Consider the following 19,221-nt stretch of genomic DNA (forward strand, 5'->3'; position numbering starts at 1 on the left):
CTGTTAGCAGATGCAATTCTAGACATTATATTAATTTCTAATACATGGAGCAAGTCAGAGTAGATCATAAGGAAGAGGTTCTTCATTGAGAGGGTGTTTGCACACTGGAACAGGCTCCCCAGGGAAGTAGTCACTGCAACAAGCCTTTTGGAGTTTAAGAAGCATTTGGACTGTGCACTTAGTCACATGGTCTAAACTTTTGGGTAGACCTGTATGGTGCCAGGAGTTGGACTCGATAATCCTTATGGGTCCCTTCCAACTCAGGATATTCTATGATTCTATAAATGTCACTAACTGTAAAATCCCAGGATACTCTGTAACAAGTCTATTATGTGTCTGCACTGTAATTTATTTTTAAAGTGTTGTGTGGAGATATGAGTTCTGCTAACAGATTCTTGCTAGGTTCTGCACTATGCTTGCCCTATAATGGTCTTACACTTCCTGGTTAGAAGTTACTGCAATATATTGCCAGTTTGCCTGCTTATTTAATGGTTGCAATTTAACCTGTCAGACAGTTAAATACTACATACTTGTTTGCTTGCCCCCACCCCCAAGTGGGATGGGGGAGAAAATTGAAAAGTTCTAGAACTCATGAGTTGATAAGGATAGCTTAATAATAAAAAGGGGGGAATGAACCAAGTGATGCACAATGCAATTGCCCAGGCAGCCCCCCAGCAACGGTCCCCCCAATTTTTATTGTTCTGTGTGACATCCTATGGTATGGACTATCCTTTTGGGTCAGCTGTCCTGGTTCTGTCCCCTCCCAGCTTCTTGTGTACCCTTAGCCTCCTTGCTGGCAGGACAGTGTGAGAAGCTTGAAAAGTCCTTGATTTAGTGTAAGCACTGCTCTGCAACAGCTAAAACAGTGTGTCATCTGCATTGTTTTTCTCCTAAGTCCCACACACAGCACCGTACCAGCTACTAGGAGGAAAATTAACTCTATCCCAGCCAAAACCAGGGCATTATTGAAGTCCTTCAGGAGTGAAGGAGGGTGAAATCTGTAACTGACAGTTCTGGTGGCAGGAGTCCTTTTTCTTTTTTCCTCCTGGTGAGTGGGGGGGGTGGTGGTAAGATTTTTATATATTCAAGAAAATGCAGATATCTAGTTCAGATTCCACAGTGCTTGTTAAAACTTATCAAATTACAACAGTTTTAGATTAAATCTTTTCCCTATAACATGCGCTTGGATGTTAATTATGTTTTCACTACATGAATTTCTAATAACGTGCATATCATACTTAAATATTTTTGAGTCACTGATAATTTTGTGGTATCCAGCTGTAGAGCATGATTCAGATATCCTTATAATTCACGTAGTGTTTCATCTATTTCTTTCCTTTCAGTGCTATAGTTCAGCTTTAAGCAATAGTTTATATTACCTTGCATTCTCTTGTTTACTGAGAAATGTTTCTCTGCCTGTGGGGAGAACAAGGGGTAGAAAAAGTACTCTCAGGTTTTTCCTTAAGCCATTACCTTCTCTTGCCCATGTTCGAACTAGTGAATTTTACTGGATTTTGGCATTATTTCTGGATATTCAGGCTCTGTTTCCATTCAATCGAGAGGAAAGTATGGTGTTCTTGGCATCTAGTTTTCTCATGAGGAATCTTAATGTGGCCTCTGAGATTAACTTTCAGGGGCTAATTTGGGAAATCAGCTTCTTCTAAGAAGCTAGTGAAATAGCTTCTATAATCCATTCCAGACAGTATCAGAAAAGGTTTCAGTGAGATCATTTTGCCACAGCTTTCTGATCAGATGTCACGCAAGATGCTTCATCCAATTTGCAAGAGGAAATAAAGGAATGAATATTAGTTCTAATTTTATGATCTTTTTGAAATATTTGATTAATGTGACACTTTGGTAATAAAAGGACAAATGTGACGCTGTAATGAGATAAGGCTAGCTAGATTACAAATCATATCTGTTTGAGACAACAATACCAGACAACAGAAAGGAGGTAGTGATCATACCACAAGCATAATGTTCTTGAAATGGGTACTTTTTAGATGCTCATCTTGTTTTTCCAATTACAGGGACTTGCCATGAGGTGCTGAAGCCTTGTCTCATTGATTCAGAGAGACTGGACCTAAATGGCGCAGCATGACTTTGCTCCAGCCTGGCTTAATTTTCCTACTCCAACATCATCAACAAAGGTATGTTTTTGCTGTTCTTGTCAGGCGGCTTCAATATTAAAGAAGTCTAAATGTCATAATGTCAATCATAATAAAAATAATAATAAAACATAATAAATATGGGAAGGGTGATAACAGATGATATATATAAAGTCTTGCTGTCATGATTTAAATAGCTGAACCTTGGTTCTCAAGCTCATATCTCTAGTAGGGGGTTTCTGCTTGAGCACCTGAGTTCAAGGAAAGAAAAATGCAGACACATTGCCAGAGCTGTTGTTAGCTCTTTCCTAATTTGTGTGAATGCAGAAGCAAAGGCAGCACTGGATATTTCAGACTCCTAGTATCTGTTTTATTTTTCTATTTGTAGACCTGCCTTCTTTCCTTCTTTGTTCTAATCTTTTTAAATGCAGTATCTGTATCTACAGCTATGAGAGTGGTATTGCCTTGCTTTAATGTATTTAAGTTTCTTGCTGTCTTCATGTCAATGGAAAATATTTAGCCGTTAAAAAATTTGGAAATGAGCTTGTGCTATTGTTCAATGCATAGTCAGCAGTCAGTATTAGTTGACTCCATTGCTTTATTTATGTATCTGCACACACGCATGCATTAACTTTTATTCAGGTCATTGAATATTTTTACTGCTCTATTTATCTTCTACGCTGAACTAGCTAGCTTGTTTATTGTAGTCTATCAGCAACTGTCAATTGCTATTACGGGAATGTTAGGCTCATCTGTTCCTGAGATCTGTATGTTTTTAATCTGCTTGATTTCTGAGATATTCAACTCTTTGATCTGCTTTTTCTAATGTAATACACTTTCAGAAGGAAAAGTAATTAGAGCTTAATTTAATATAGTGTCCCAATTATAAAACAATTTTCTCCGTGTGTTTCATGAATCTGCTGGAAGAGACTTACCTGCATACTTAAAATGCCAGTACAGCATGATAAAGGCAAGTTCCAGCATTGCCCAAGTACTATTCAAATATATCTGAGGTGTGAGGTTTTTTTGTTGCCTCCTTCCCAAATTGTGGAAAGCTTCATTGGAAACATCTGTCTTCCATGAATCTTAACCTGAAGGAGTTTAGATAAACTTTCATTTCTTCCAAAAGCTTTGTAGTTGTATGCTTTCTCTGTTATAGTCCTTGTGCTCCATTGTCTGTATTGCAGCTTATTTCCTTGTGTTACCTCTTCCTTTAGCGATGAGCATTTTGTGATACACAGCCCGTTTGGATATTAAGCACTTAGTCTTTTTGGTCCTACCCATGTGTAGTAATTCCTAATTTACATCATAAGGTTTGTTCTGTCATTCCTTCACAAGAAAGATCTCAAATGTTGTGGCCCCCTGCATGCTGCCCGCCCCCCCCCCCCAACACTTCCTAGAATAGGTGTTTGTTTCTGCTTCCCATATCTGAACAAGGCAGCTGAAGAAAAGAGCCAGATAAGAGGGATGGAGATGGAGAAAGAAGGGAAGGCAGCTCATGTTTCATGCAGAATGGGGCTGGGATGAAGCTGTGGTATCAACAACATCTAGATTGGAAAAGGAGAAACTGAACTCTGACCTGTTTCCCTGAAGAGGCCCCTTTATGAACCGTATCTTCAGGAGTTTGGCTCCCTCTCAGTGCCGCGTAGCTGAGGCTTTCCCTCATGTAGGTAAAGGTCAGTATTAGAAAAACCTGATACAAGGAATCTGGGAATGTGAATGAACTCTCATAATGGGACTGAAATGAATTACATCTAGATTAAAATTCAATTCACCTATTGCTCCTGGTTTCCTTTTAAGGTGAAACTTTTGATAAATAAGTGATAGGGAGGTGATATAAAGCTGGGTAGCCACTGCTGAGCAGCTTTAGTTCAGGTCTGGAACTATGTTGTGGTTTAACCCAGCAGGCAGTGAAGTACCACACACAGCTGTTTCCCCCCCAGTGGGATGGGGGAGACAATCAGGAAGAAAAAGTAAAAGCTCATGGGTTGAGATACAGTTTAATAGGACAGGAAAGGAAGAGAAAACTGAAGTTCAACAAGGCCAAGTGCTGTGTCCTGTTGTGCCACTTGGGGCACCAGAACCCCAAGAAATGCTACAGGCTGGGAGCTGAGTGGTTTGAAAGCTGCCTGGCACAGAAGGACCTGGGAGTATTGGTGGATAGTCGGCTGAATATGAAACAGCAGTGTGCTCAGGTGGCCAAGAAGGCCAACGGCATCCTGGCTTGTATCAGAAACAGTGTGGCCAGCAGGTCTGGGGAAGTGATTGTCCCCCTGTACTCAGCTCTGGTGAGGCCGCACCTCGAGTACTGTGTTCAGTTTTGGGCCCCTCACTACAAGAAGGACATGGAGGTGCTCGAGCGAGTCCAGAGAAGGGCGACTAAGCTGGTGAGGGGTCTGGAGAACAAGTCTTACGAGGAGTGGCTGAGGGAACTGGGGTTGTTTAGCTTGGAGAAGAGGAGGCTCAGGGGTGATTTTATTGCTTTCTATAGGTACCTTAAAGGAGGCTGTAGAGAGGTGGGGATTGGTCTGTTCTCCCACGTGCCTGGTGATAGGACAAGGGGAAATGGGCTAAAGTTGCGCCAGGGGAGGTTTAGGTTGGATCTTAGGAAGAACTTCTTTACCGAAAGGGTTGTGAGGCATTGGAATGGTCTGCCTAGGGAAGGGGTTGAGTCACCATCCCTGGAGGGCTTTAAAAGACGATTAGATGTAGAGCTTAGTGCTTAGCTGCCTACCAGGTTAAACCACAATACAGTGGTATTACAGGAAGTAGCCCAAATTAATGAATCTTGATGGAACCAGAAAAGTGCAGTGGTGATGTTACCAGAACTGGCTTTAGCATGCAATAATCCAATACTACATACCATCTCTACTGTCCCGAAGGACCATTATGATGGAGGGAGCCTAAAATCAATCCCACTGTGAGCCCGTGGGGCATGTAAGTGAATGGCTGGTTTAAATTGCAACAGAAGGGCAGACAGAACTTACAAAAGTTTTCTAAGGATTCTTTGGGGATAGCAGTTCATTATTGAGGTCTAGATTAAGGCAGAATGCAAATGTTTTTTATTTTTTATTTATATATATATATATATATTATTTTATCCAAGTCTTGCTGCTATCAGAATAGTGTTTTGCCTTTTCTGTCTCAACTCAGAATGTGTCAGAATAGCAACTGGTATATTATGGATCATGATTTGTTATGTGTTTACAAGTATTATATGAATAAGCCATTACTGCTGTCTTTTAGGGGGTAGACAGAGGAGTGGGAGGGGGAGGGTTTTTCTCAGGAATAAGCTTCAGGCAGCAAAATCAATACTTTTGTGTAGTGAAGCTAATACTCCCAAGAACTGCTAAACTTATTTTGCTTACGTAGTACATTTTTCACATAGCTACAAAAGCAAAAATGCCCAACTATTATGGCACTAGGGAATGTTTGATTTCTTGCACATGCGCAATACAGTGAGCTCAGTGAACAGTAAGTCTGGTGCTGGAGGGAAGGGGAAACTTTTTGCTGTTATTGGGAGATGTGTGGCACATAGAACAGTAAGACAGCATTATTTTTGCATAAAAGTTATTATTGAATTTTTAAGGTGTAGTAGCTAAATAAATCCTATAGTGTTAAAATAGTAAAGGCAGATAGACATAATAGGGAAGACAGCTTCTGTAAGAGGTGATATTTTTTGATTTAATCCCTTTAGGTATGAGTTCTAGTGAGGATGTATTTTGATTTGAGTGGTATTCTCAGCATAAGGTTTTAACTTATGCAGTGTTTCCTACTGGTATATTAAATATTTACTTTAAAATTTCTATAATCCCTACTAATGAGTTGATAATTGGAAGTATATTTGTGAATCTGTACTTTTGACTGTTTTATTTGGATTTCATAACTAGTTGTGTTTGTGATTTTTGAAACAGCAAAGTTCCCATGGCTTGCTGCAGCTGAGCAAACCAAGCTACCAGGACGACTATGAGAAGTTCCCATGACAGTGTTCCCACATCGCCCAATTGAGGAATTTAGAAAAATATTGTTACCAGCAGCTGGCCTCAAGGACGGGATCTATGTGACTGCTAATCACAAGGGGGTTGTTTTCTTGCAGGTGGGGTTGTTTTCTTGCAGTTGTTTGTCTGAGTGCTTTTGACCAATAACCTTGTGTGAGACACTATCCGCTCCTGTTAAGTTCACTATAAAAGTCAGGCTATTCGGGTAATAAAATGGAGCATGATCTGACCATACTGGTGTCTGTCGTGTTTTCGGCCATTCTTCCTGCAACAAATGGCGCCCGAACAGGCTGAGACCCACAGCCACTGAAAGATGCTAAGAGACCTGACAGACGCTGAGAGAAGCTGAGAGACACTGAGAGACCTGAGAGACACTGAGAGCCCTGAGAGACGCTTCAGAGACACGGACAGCCCTGAGAGACACGGAGAGACCTGACAGAAGCCGAAACACCTGAGAGACACTGAGAAACTCCAAGCACCGATCCGGACACAGATAATCGCGGTGAGACGTGGAGAGAAATCGCAGTGAGACGTGGAGAGAACTCGCACTGAGATGCCGGGAGATATTGCGGTGGGATGCGGGACATCTGGGATCGAGTCGCTATGGGAGACCAGAGGTGTCAGTGAATTACAGCAGACGACCACCACTGTGTGGCGAGTTGGCATATAGCAGAGGGGTGGAGATCACGACCCTGCAGCCTGTCTGATGTAACCATGGAGGAGGAAGCGGCTGTGCAGCTTCTCTCTAGCTTTCTCTCTAAGAGAGGCGTATCTTGCAATGTAAAAAAGATCAAATCCTTGGTACATTGGGCCCAGAAGGAGGGTTTTCTAAAGGAAATCCCTCTAATTTTTAGCCCAGATGAGTGGCGGCTCGTAGGAGATCATTTAAGGGATACAACCATCACAAGCAGAAAGTTCGATAAAGATCTATGTACGACCTGGCGTGCAGTGCTTAATGCGCTGTGCAGTATGAAAACTGAATGGCTGCTGGCTATGGCGGCGGTGCAAGCTTTCTCAGTACTGTCTGAGACTGACAGACCGCCAAGTACGAAACCTGAGACCTTAGGAATGCAGCTGACACAATTTTTATCGTCAGTTCCTGCACCCACCCCGGTTCGGGGTATGACCTCTCCAATAAATCAATCAGCGGCAGAAATAACTGAGGGACTATCGGAGCAGAATGCTGATGGGGAGTGGGGGCTGCCCTCCCCATCCCCCGTGCCGGAAAATCTTGATAAAGCTGTGCTGCCAGGATCTGTGCTGCTGCCAGGCAGCAATAAATCCACTCGCGATGCTTCGCCAATGAGAGGTGCAGCAGCAGCTTGCAAAAATCAACCTTCACTGAAGGAGCTGATGGGTACACTGCAAAGAAAACAAGACCTGATTAACAGACTGGAGACTCAGCTAGCAAAACAGAAACAGCTGAGGATTGAGGAACTCAAAATTGTTCAAGAGAAAGCTGCCAAGATCAAAGAATGGGTAACATTTAAGCTGAGAGAGCTTGAGCTAGAAAACTACCACCTTAAAAACTGTAATCAGAGGCTGACAGAGCAAATTGAAGCCCTTCAGGATACATTGCAAGGTATGACCAACATTTCTCCCTTTAAATCTCTTTGGAGCTGTTATAAATGAAGTCTCAACTCAATCTTAATTTAGTAATATTTATACTTATAAAAGGTATAAAAGGAATAAAAGGTATAAAAGGCATAAAAGATATAAAAGGCAAGTAAACAGCGCTGGGTGTGCGGGGAGTCTATGTTCCACCAACATGCACACACGAACATCAAACATTCTAAATATATAGAACATCGCTTTTACATATTAAACTCGAGTATGCCTATACATACATACAATCAGGAAAGGTAACAAACAATCCTTTAAGTTACTAAATTCGAGTACACCTAAACATATGTAAAATCAGAAAAGGTAACAGACAATCCTTTAAGTTCCATGACTTAACAGTCTCCATTTTCCATTCCTTTTGAACAATATGTCTCGCTTTAAGTTGTCAAGCAACTCGGCCTTCGGGCCTTATGTATCCCATTCTTCCCGGATCGAAGAAAAGCATATCCATCTCCTTTTCAAGGCCAATAGGCCTGGGTCAAAAGGCACGTCCAGGTCAGCAGGGGGTGTAACAGCAAAAGCCTTCGATGGCTGTTGCAGCAGAGGGGCCCATGGCGTAGCAGTAGGATCAGTAAAGGAGCCCACAGCTCCCTCACTGTCTGGCAAGCCACACATTTGTGACTGTGGCTCCACATGGCTCTTTAAGGCCTCAGAGATTGCTCGCCAGGTGCCGAGCAATCCCACTGCAACCTTGTCATTTTTAGTTGCAGAGTTCCACACCTTGACCTCAGTTTGCTCCCATATTTCAGACTCATAAACTGTCCAATTGTTAATAAGGAGAATAAGCTGTAAGGTTACCAGGACATTCTTTATTCCTAACGACGTATGATTCCCCATAATGCACAATTGCTTACCAGCGAGAGGCAGTTGTGTGCACAGGTCCACTTCTCTCAGCTTGAGCTTCTCTCCAGCTCTGGTGTGCCTATTTCCAGCGACTTTCTGTACGAGCTTCTCTGAGCAGTTTGCTGAGTTTGGCTGAACCTATCTTCATGAGGCAATCAAAGTGCCTGTTCCCGTCCTGGTCTCCATTCTCCCAGCCTGTTCCTCTTCACTTCTTTTTCCTGCTTCTTTATTGATGTAACTTCATCATGTTGCCTTTTTTTTTGTTTTTATCTTGAGGACAGGGTCCCCTCTTATACCCTTCTCTCCACAGCAGTTCTTTTCAAAACAATTTTTCATTGGTGAAACAACTTTGAATGTAACAACAACAGCAAACACCCAGAAACATCCATGCCTTAATGGCTGGAGAACAAGAGACCAGCTGGAGAACAAGCAACCAGAGACTGCATGGAGTCTCCTGAATCACCCTTATTTGTTCCCTCTAAACTCTTTTATATTCCTGATGGCCTCGTCGTTAAGAGTCTAATGTTATCTCAACCATGGGGCTTTCCAACCCCCATGGCCACATTCCCAAATCTCCCCCTTCTTTATTAATATCAACCATTTTCTCGACACGAATTACCACTCCATATATAACAGGAGCTGTAATTCTCTGAAGTCCAGAGCACCACGGGCTTCTTTACCTGAGAAGATAGACCAGAAATCTATGCTTCTTGCACCTGGTTTCAGGCAGCTATGTCAAACAAGACCTACCAAATGTGTCTTCTCTACAACAAGCATCGTCCTTGACAATGACACCTTCACTGAGGCTAGAGAGGACAAATATCTGCTTTCTCAGAACACACTGAAGCTCGTGTCTGACCCATCAAGCTGGAATCTCTCTGCAGAGAAAGACATATTTTCAACCATAAGCTCTGAACACAGGTTAGGGTGCTCTGATCCTGTGTCTCTGGACCCTCCAGCTAAGCCCACAAAAAATCCTTGAGGCTTTGACTTTCCGGTCATCACTAGAGGGAAACCATTGCACTGTGAGCACCTTGCAACAAGTGTCTTTGGACGGAGCCGGCTCCTCTTATGATCTGAGTGCCAGGTTCCGTTCCCACCACCTGGATTCTACTTTCTCAGGAGAAATAATGAGCATTCTTGAGGGCACCCTCCAGACTGCTGGGCCACCCCTGGCCATGTCAACATTGGCTGTTACAGCAGGTTCCATCTCTCCAAGGAGGGACAGGTGCTCCAACGTCATATGTGATGCTTTCATAGAGGGGCATAGGCATGCTACATCCTTGGCCTGCCCTATTATTATCAACCCTGTGCAAGGCACCGGGTCGTGGCAGCCACATGACTGCAAGCTTCTACAACAAGCTCAAAAAATGGTTTTGGACTATGGATTACAATCCCAGGCAGCTCGATAGATAATTCAATGGATTTTTCGGGCAAAACCAATGTGTCCACTTGACTGTCGAAACTTGGCGGGCTTATTGTTAACTCCTTCCCCACTTTTATTGTTTGAAAGGGAATGGTTGCAGTTACCACAGGGGGAAGTGGGTCAACTGCGCCAAATGGGGGACCCTCTGTATGGGATTACTGCAGAGATGTTAAAGGGGACGTGTCCTTATCTCAATACTGTTATAAGTTAGACCACACAATTTTCTGGTCAATTGAAATTATTTTATTTTATTAATCAAGTAAGCAGACACAAGCAAAACAGCGCTGGGCGGCTGGGGAGTCTCCGCTCCACCATGGCACGCAACTTCCCCTTTCCAGTGTCGCTGTTTTATAGCATTCAAGTTCTGGCTTGTCGAGACTTGACTTGTCGACTTGTCAAGACCTGTCGACTTGTTGACTTGTCGAGACTTGTTCTGAGGCTGCGCAGTCTGTTGTTGCGGGTCGTTATTCTTCCTCTGGTGATCATGCGTTGTGCTTGTGTTCAGGTGGGGGCAAAACAGGATGTCTTGCAGTGGGTGGGTGGTATCTTACAGAATCTTTGTTTTAACAAGGATGTTTACCCAACCCCCCTTCCCCATTTGTCCCCATGTTACAATGCTGTGAGTTGTGAAACCTTATCTCCTCAGTAGATTCTTTAAATTCTCAAGGACAATGAAGAAACCCCTACTAATTCATCACAATCCCTCCTTTTTATTTTTCTAACATATTTTGTTCATTGAATTTCTGAAGCATTTGCTTGCTTAGCACTAAAGTCTCAGCGTCATCTTCCTCCTGCTCCAGAGATTCATATTTCGCACGCACGAGCATAAGATGAGCTGCCTCTAATCGGCTTTTCACAATTGCGATTACTCGATTGAATATACATAGTCTAAAAGTCTGTGTTAATATAAGTAACAACAAGGGCCCCGCTATGGTTGATAGCAGGGTAGTAAGCCAAGGTGAGTAATTAAACCAGGATTCATACCAATTCTGACGAGCCTCATTTTCCCTTTTGCGTTTTTCTAATCCTTCCCGCAATTTAGTCATTGTATCTCTTACCACCCCAGTATGAGCTGCATATACACAACATTCTTCACGTAGGGCTGCACACAGTCCTCCTTGTTGTAAGAAAATCAAATCCAACCCTCTATGGTTTTGGAGTACCACTTCGAATAATGACCTAACCGATTTTTCCAGAGCTGTTATTGATTGCTCTATACGGGCCAGATCCTCAGCAATGCGTAGAGAAGTAAATTCCTGGCTTTGTTTTATCAGGGAAGCAATTCCAGTTCCTGCACCTGCAGCCCCAAGGGCCATTAAAGTGGCTAAGGTGACGGCCGTAATAGGCTCCCTCTTTACCAGATGGTATTCAGCCACTGTGTGATGGGTATACATATACTCTTCAGTGTGGTATAGAATCCTTGGTATAATGACCACCTGTACACAAAAATCATGAGATGTGCTAAACAATTTTAAAGATAGGCAAGGAGTGAATACCAATGATGAACACACCCACCTAGTGTTATTTGCAGGAATTAACCATTTGTGTGTTTGGTCCATTTTTTTCAGTGGCATGGTGTAGTGGGTTTATGTGGCAAGGTTTTGGTAGCAGGGGGCTATAGGGGTGGTTTCTGTGAGAAAGATCTAGAAGCTGACCCATGTTTGGGAAGGGCCCCATTGTTTTCCAGATCTGAGCCAATAAGCGATGTTGGTTGCGCCTCTGTGAGAGCATATTTAAGACAGGGAAAAAAACGCTGCGCCAGAGAGTGAGAGGAGTGAGAGAACAGCCTTGCAGGTGCCAAGGTCAGTGTAGAAGGAGGGGGAGAGGTGCTCCAGGCGCCGGAGCAGAAGTCCCCTGCGGCCTGTGGTGAGGACCATGGTGAAGCAGGATGTCCCCCTGCAGCCCATGGAGTACCACGGTGGAGCAGGGTTCCACGCTGCAGCCTGTGGAGGAGACCACGGTGGAGCAGGTGGCCCTGCACCGACGGAGGCTGCCGCCTGTGGAAGACCCCTGCCGGAGCAGATTCTGGGCCGGACCTGTAGCCTGTGGAGAGGAGACCACACAGGAGCAGGTGACCTGGCAGGAGCTGCTACCCGTAGGGGAGCCAGGTTGGAGCAGTTTTCTCCTGAGGGATGGACCCCGTGGTACGGACCCATATCTGGAGCAGTTCTGGAAGAGCTGCTGCCTGTGGGAAGCCCACGCTGGATCAGTTCATCAAGGACTGCATCCCGTGGGTGGGACCCCACAGCACAGGGGATGAGAGTGACCGAGAAGGAGCGGCAGAGAAGAAGTGCTGTAGACTGACCATAACCCCCATTCCCCCGTTCCCCTGCGCCGCTCGGGGGGAGGAGATGGAAGAGGATGGATGGGGGGGGAAGGTGCTTTTGGTTTGCTTTTTCCTTTGTTTTCTCACTTCTCTCGCTTGTTAGTAATAAGCAATAAATCTTACTATCTCCTTATGCCGAGTCTGTTTTGCCCGTTACAATAATTATTGCGTGATTTTCTCGTCCTTATCTCAACCCTTGAGCCCCTTTTCACATATTTTCTCCCCATTCCTTTTTGAGGAGGGGGAGTGAGAGAGCGGCTGTGGTGGAGCTCGGCTGCCCACTCGAGCGGAACCACGACACATGGCACAGATCATTTTTATCTTTTGGAACTGTGCCGATACATCTACCTTTTTCCCGTAACTTGAGTCAAAGTTATACCGATTTCCTGTCCCCAACTGCACTTGGAAGGATTTGACTCATTTGAATATTCAGACCTCCCCATATCTCCTATAGCTTCATAATATGGGGGCTTAACACTTACACATAGCCAGCACCCTTCAGTTATCTCAGGATTAGTTTGATTTAGTACCTGGAAACTAGCATTTATAACTTTCCACATACTACTCTCGGGTACAACCCCTTTCTTTTTTTCATAATGCTTGGAAGCAGTGTGGGAAAGGATAACTCTGTCAACTTATTAGAAAACACTGTAGTAGGTTGGGCAGTCCCAGGTATCTTTACAGTCTGGACAACCAAACCTTCCCCTATTAACTCTTTGTTAGGGCCCGACTACCTTGGAAGTCTCAGGTTTTTCCTTCTTTATTTGTATGAGTCCTCCCCTATCTGTTCCGTGTTCATAAAATCTGGCATTTTTCCTAGTACCCAGCTAGTATTGTCCGAGTTTGTTATATTTATATATAGAACCTTGCAAATTTCTTTATTTCCGTGGAAGGTTCCTGTATACCCTATACCATGCCCTCGCCACCTGTAACAGGGATCCAATTGTCGGTTACAACCTTGCAGCCCATATCCCACTTGTAAGAATTTATCCCGACCAGCCCTGAGTGTCCAGTCTGTAGCAATGGTTTCACACCCCCGGTATGCACAATAATACACGTTCAGGCATTTACAGTACCCCTTTCCCGGGTTAGAACTTGGGCAGAAATAAAATCCCATATATTCCCAGCATCGGGGCCTCGAGATCAGCTGACATAGTGTAGAAGTAAAGCTAGGCCCCTCCTGATGTTATCTGGGTTGCAATAACCTGTTGATCTTCGAATCGACTTAAAGTCCATTTAAAAGGTTGATGGGGGTGTTGAGTCGCTATGCAGGATGAAATCACTGCGAGAACCCCCAAATACCAATAGGAATGGCTGAGGCCCATTTCTTTCCCCACTTATTCACTCCTCTGCCTCACTCGTCAGTTGGGTTGCAGCCAACTACGAGGTTTTAGTTCTTCTCGGCAGCAGTAGTGTTCTTCAGGGGAAAGCCTCTACCTTAACCCACGGTACCTATCGAGTTTGTCGCAATGTGAGCTTTAGGTCTTTGTTTCCTGGAGCGATCTCCTACTTCTCGTCACAGATGGGTCCTTTAACATGGCTGGCATGTGTCCATCCTTTCTCCGCAGTCCGGACGACTGTTTCTGTAGTAAGCAAAACAACATAGGGGCCTTCCCCATCGTGGTGTTAAAAAAAAAAGTCTCTTTCCAAGTCTTAATTAGAATTGAGGGTGATCAAGTGGCAATTCCAAATCATAGGGCATACCATATAGCATTTCAAAAGGAGAAATTCCTACATCAGTTCTGGGCTGCGTCCATATGTTTAACAGTGCAAGGGGTAAGCATTTTACCCAAGAAGACTTAGTTTCCAGCATAAGTTTTGTTAGTTGTTTCTTAATTTCACCATTCATTCGCTCTACCTTTCCAGAAGAGGAGGGGTGCCAGGGGCTGTGAAAATCCCACTCAATCTCTAAGGCCTGCTTTAATCCTTGCAGTAAAGCTTTACACCCATTCAGTCACATGGTCAATTAGGACAAACAAGTAACTCAGTAAAGTCTACCTGTATACTTTGGAAAGGTCAAAGCCCTGGCTCCCGTCCCCCTCTAGATAGGTTACAGAAGACCTTTTTATTTACCTTTTGACATATAGTACATCCTCTGCATGTGTGCTTCCCTAAAGTATATATTCCTACACAGACATGCTTTCTTAGAACAACATCACACATTGCTTGCACCTCCCAATGACTCTTCTGATGTAAAACAGTTAATATTTGCCTCATTATCACTTTATTCAGCATTTCTCTCCCATCAGGGAGTATCCATTTTCCTTAAAATGATCCATATATCTGTAACATTAATACCTCCTTGGGAGGTTGTAATTGCTCCAAAATCTTTTTTTTTTTTTAGAATTTACCCAAATAGATAGGTGGCCCTATAAACCCCTGAGGTAAAATTGTCCACCTATATTGTTGCTTCCGCCCCCATTTCAGGGTCTTTCCAGTCAGAGGTGAATATACATGTATGTTTGCTCTCAGGGCCAGAGAGCACTCCATTAATAACACTGTTATTCCAGTCTAACAATTTACTATTTGAATGCCCAATTTAATCATCAAATCCCTTTCCAACAAGTTAGTCTCCACCTTGGATACATACAATAATTGCCCAGTGATCATTTTATCCCCTGGTCTCAGCTTAGTATTCCCCAAAAGTGGCACTGTTATCCCAGTCCCTTCTACCCCTATCTCATTTAGGGTTTCATTAGTTAATTTAATCCCTGATACTTTACAAGTCAGTACTGACTTAGCTGTTCCCCAGTGTATTGGGTTTGATGGCAAGGTTCGGGGGGTGTGAGGGGTGTGGGAGTGGGAAACTGCAGTGGCAGCCCCCGTGAGAAAAACCCAGAAACCTCCCCGTGGTAGATAAGGGACAATTTCATCTGGCCCCAAAGGGGCCCACTGCTGCCCAGAGCCAAGCTATGAGCAACACAGTCCGTGCCTCTGTGAGAGCACATCCACGAAAACAAACAAACAAAGAAATAAACAAAAACTTGCTGCTCAACAGCAGTTGGGAGAGCGAGAAACCCCCCCGCAGACACCAAAGTCAGTGCAGAAGGAGGGGGAGGAGGCGCTCCAGGCGCTGGAGCCGAAGCCCCCCTGCGGCCGCTGGAGAGGCCCCTGGTGGAGCAGGCTGTTCCCTTCTCCCCGATGCTTGGGAAACTGAACAAACACCACAGCAAATATGCAAATATACCAAAACTTCTAGACTGTTACTTAGATAATGCCTACATCACCTTTCCCTGCTCATTCAATTTCAAACAGCTCTGTTAAATACTACATGCCACACCTTTAACACGTTCAGCAACCCTTTTAACACTTCCTTTATCTTTCTCCAGCCCGTACTTTTCTAATACCAACACCAAAGGCTCATTCAGAGTCCAACTTAATTCCATACCTTTTCCCTCCAAGATACTGAAACAACATATCAATCAATATACCATATTTCATCCCATTTTCCTTCTTTCCACAAAAACAACATTGACTGTAATATGGTGTTATAATTAATAGTTCCATTTAGGGGCCACTCCCCTCCATCCTCTAGTTTATAAAGTGGCCACCATTGATTACAATATTTGATAAGAGTTCTTTACTTTCTGTACCCTCTCACCCCACTATATCCCTCCAATGTGTTAGTATACATCCTAGAGGGCTTTTCCTCGGGATTTCTTTGCTTTGAACTTTTCCTATTGTAATCTACAGTGGTTAATATTCCACCGTTTTCCTAGAAGCTCTTTACTAGTCAATCCCAATCCCTCCAAAATCCACAATATATAGATACACAAATAAAATCAGACCACTGTAAATTAACTGCCTGTTGACAATTACACTGAGGACATTTAAACCTGATGAGCCGATGATATGCCTGGGCAAATTTTGTTCCCTTAGACATACACCTCAATGGCAGTTCTTATATTTACATATTTACATATTAACATATGTATAAAAGAACACTTTAACAAAAATGCCCGGGCTTTTATATATACAATATACAATGTACAGTTATTATTCCAGTTAGAATTATTCCTCAGCAGCTGCAAAGATTATGCCAGTTGCCATTAACGCTCACTTACCCTCCTCCTGTCCTTTTCTTAAAATCTCGGACATCCCCGGAGTTAATGGGGATGGCCACATATTCCATTCCTGGCTGGGGTCCCCCCATCGCTATTTCTCGTAGGGGATATAATCCCTCCCTTAAAGCAGATTTCTGATTTCTTGCCCTGCTTCTGGTTACTGGCCCCTGTGTTTCATGATCCGATTCCAATTCTCCTGGATTAGCTAATTCGGGGAGTCCATTAAGGACGGGAGCCATTGGTGTGGGCGGTGGAATATAGGGCGGGGGTGGTGTCGGGACTTCCAAGTCCTTTCTCTTTTTATCCCGCCCTCCTTTTTCTTTTAGAGGATATAGATGCGTCCTCGTATCTGAATTTATCCAGAGGTGCGCATACTCACTTTCTTCCAGACTAAAGGGTTCCTTTGAGTTTACATAAATATTTAGGCCTGACAAACCCAATCTTCAAAAGACCCAAATACAGGACAGTAAAGGTGGTCTCCTCGAATCTGTTTACCACCCCAAACTTCAACACAATAATGTATCATTTTTACTTTATTCCTTCCCCACCTAAAAGGGGAATCCTCCCAATTTTTAATCATTAATCCCGGGGTAACCTAACATCAGACGTTACCCAACCCATGGGACCAGAAGGCTTACTCTTCTTCTGTCCCATCTTCCGGAACACCTTCACACACACACACGCATGGATTGCTTCCCCCTTTTCGTGGCCCAGTCCCTCGCGGGATGTGGGAACCGCACTACCGAGGGGTCCACACTCGCTTCGTCCGCAATTGGACGTCTTGTTTGTTGTGTTCCGGGATACCCAACCCCAACCGAATGGAACACCAGCCTGTACTTACCCACCCCGTGGGTCTTCGTTCGGGCTTCGTGCACAAAGGTTGCCTGGGGTTTACCGGTTTTATTTGCTTGTGTCTAATTTTGGGTTCGTCGGTGAAGGATTTGAATGAAAGTAGTCCTAGCGAAGGCCGCTGAAATCAGCGGGGCACCCCCTCCGAAGGTCTTTCAATCAGATTGCCTTCGTCCGAGTCACGGCACCAAATTGTTATAAGTTAGACCACACAATTTTCTGGTCAATTGAAATTATTTTATTAATCAAGTAAGCAGACACAAGCAAAACAGCGCTGGGCGGCTGGGGAGTCTCCGCTCCACCACGGCACGCAACTTCCCCTTTCCAGTGTCGCTGTTTTATAGCATTCAAGTTCTGGCTTGTCGAGACTTGACTTGTCGACTTGTCAAGACCTGTCGACTTGTTGTCTTGTCGAGACTTGTTCTGAGGCTGCTGTCGTGGTTTAACCCGGCCGGCAGCTAAACACCACGCAGCCGTTCGCTCACCCTCCCCCCTCCCTCTCTGGGACGGGGGAGAGAAATGGAAAGTGAAGCCCGTGAGTTGAGATAAAGACAGTTGAATAAGACAGGAAAATAATAATAATAATAATAATACAATGATGATAATAGTACTACTAATAATAATATGTACAAACAAGTGATGCACAATGCAATTGCTCACCACCCGCTGACCGATGCCCAGCTTAATCCCGAGCAGTCCGGCCCCCTCCCCCGGCTAGCCACCCCTATATATTGTTTAGCATGACGTCAGATGGTATGGAATACCCCTTTGGCTAGTTTGGGTCACCTGTCCTGGGTCTGTCCCCTCCCAGCTCTTACTGCACCCCCAGCCTGCCTGTTGGCAGGACAGAGCAAAAGGCTGAGCTGTCCTTGGCTTGGTATAAGCACTGCTCTGCAACAATTAAAACATCGGGGTGTTATCAGCACTCTTCTCATCCTAAGCCAAAACACAGCATTCCACCAGCTACCAGGAAGAAAATTAATTCTGTTCTAACTGAAACCAGGACAGCTGCGCAGTCTGTTGTTGTGGGTCGTTATTCTTCCTCCGGTGATCATGCGTTGTGCTTGTGTTCAGGTGGGGGCAAAACAGGATGTCTTGCAGTGGGTGGGTGGTATCTTACAGAATCTTTGTTTTAACAAGGATGTTTACCCAACCCCCCTTCCCCATTTGTCCCCATGTTACAATGCTGTGAGTTGTGAAACCTTATCTCCTCAGTAGATTCTTTAAATTCTCAAGGACAATGAACAAACCCCTACTAATTTATCACAATACCCAGATTCAGTTGCAGTTCCCTGCGATTATTCACCAAACAGCTGCACAGCTCACACTGAGGGCTCTTCTTAGTCTCCTAGGGGAAAAGAAAGCACCTCCATTCACATCTGTAGAACAGGCCCCTGGGGAACCATATGCTAAATTTATCGATCAGTCCAGGCAACCAGATGTGGTAGCACAGGACTGTCAGAGATTTGCTTTTACAGTACCCTCCATTAACAAACAGGCCCCAGCAAAGCACTATGAATGGCTAGTTCTTCTACAAGAGATGAGGAATTCCCCTATATTATGTCAATTATATGTGGCCTGGGCATTACAACCAATTCAGACAGTGTGGTGTGACGAAATTATTTACCATTATATGGATAACATTCGGTTTGGTAGGCCAGAATGCTTCCAGGATTCAGATTTAAAGTTTATTTGGGATACTTTGGAAGCAAAAGGGGTGAAGATAGCCCCAGAGAAGGTTCAACAGAAACAGCCATGGCTATACTTGGGATGGAAAATATCAGACTCTACTATTTGTCCCCAGATAGGTGATATAACTATGGTGTTACATAATTTGATAAATGTACAAATGTTCCTGGGTAATATTCAGTGGGGTTGCCACATCGTACGGATTACTAATGACAATTTAGCTATATTACTACCTTTATTGCGGTGCAGGAGTGCAGAGCCGCAGATTACACTAATAAATGACCACCAGCAGGCT

The 19,221-nt window shown here is 44.0% G+C and overlaps 1 long non-coding RNA gene across 1 annotated transcript in view; it reads right to left on the reverse strand.

The window, feature by feature from the left end:
• Positions 1-17,935, reverse strand: part of LOC311426428 — a 271,970-nt gene extending 254,035 nt beyond the window's left edge. Inside the window, exon 1 of the long non-coding RNA XR_014686745.1 lies at positions 12,903-17,935. This is a non-coding gene — a long non-coding RNA (uncharacterized lncRNA). The remainder of the gene's footprint in view (positions 1-12,902) is intronic.
• Positions 17,936-19,221: the final 1,286 nt, after the last annotated feature.

This window comes from Aythya ferina (genome assembly GCF_964211825.1).
Source record: "Aythya ferina genome assembly, chromosome: W".
NCBI classification, from domain to species: Eukaryota; Metazoa; Chordata; class Aves; order Anseriformes; family Anatidae; genus Aythya; species Aythya ferina.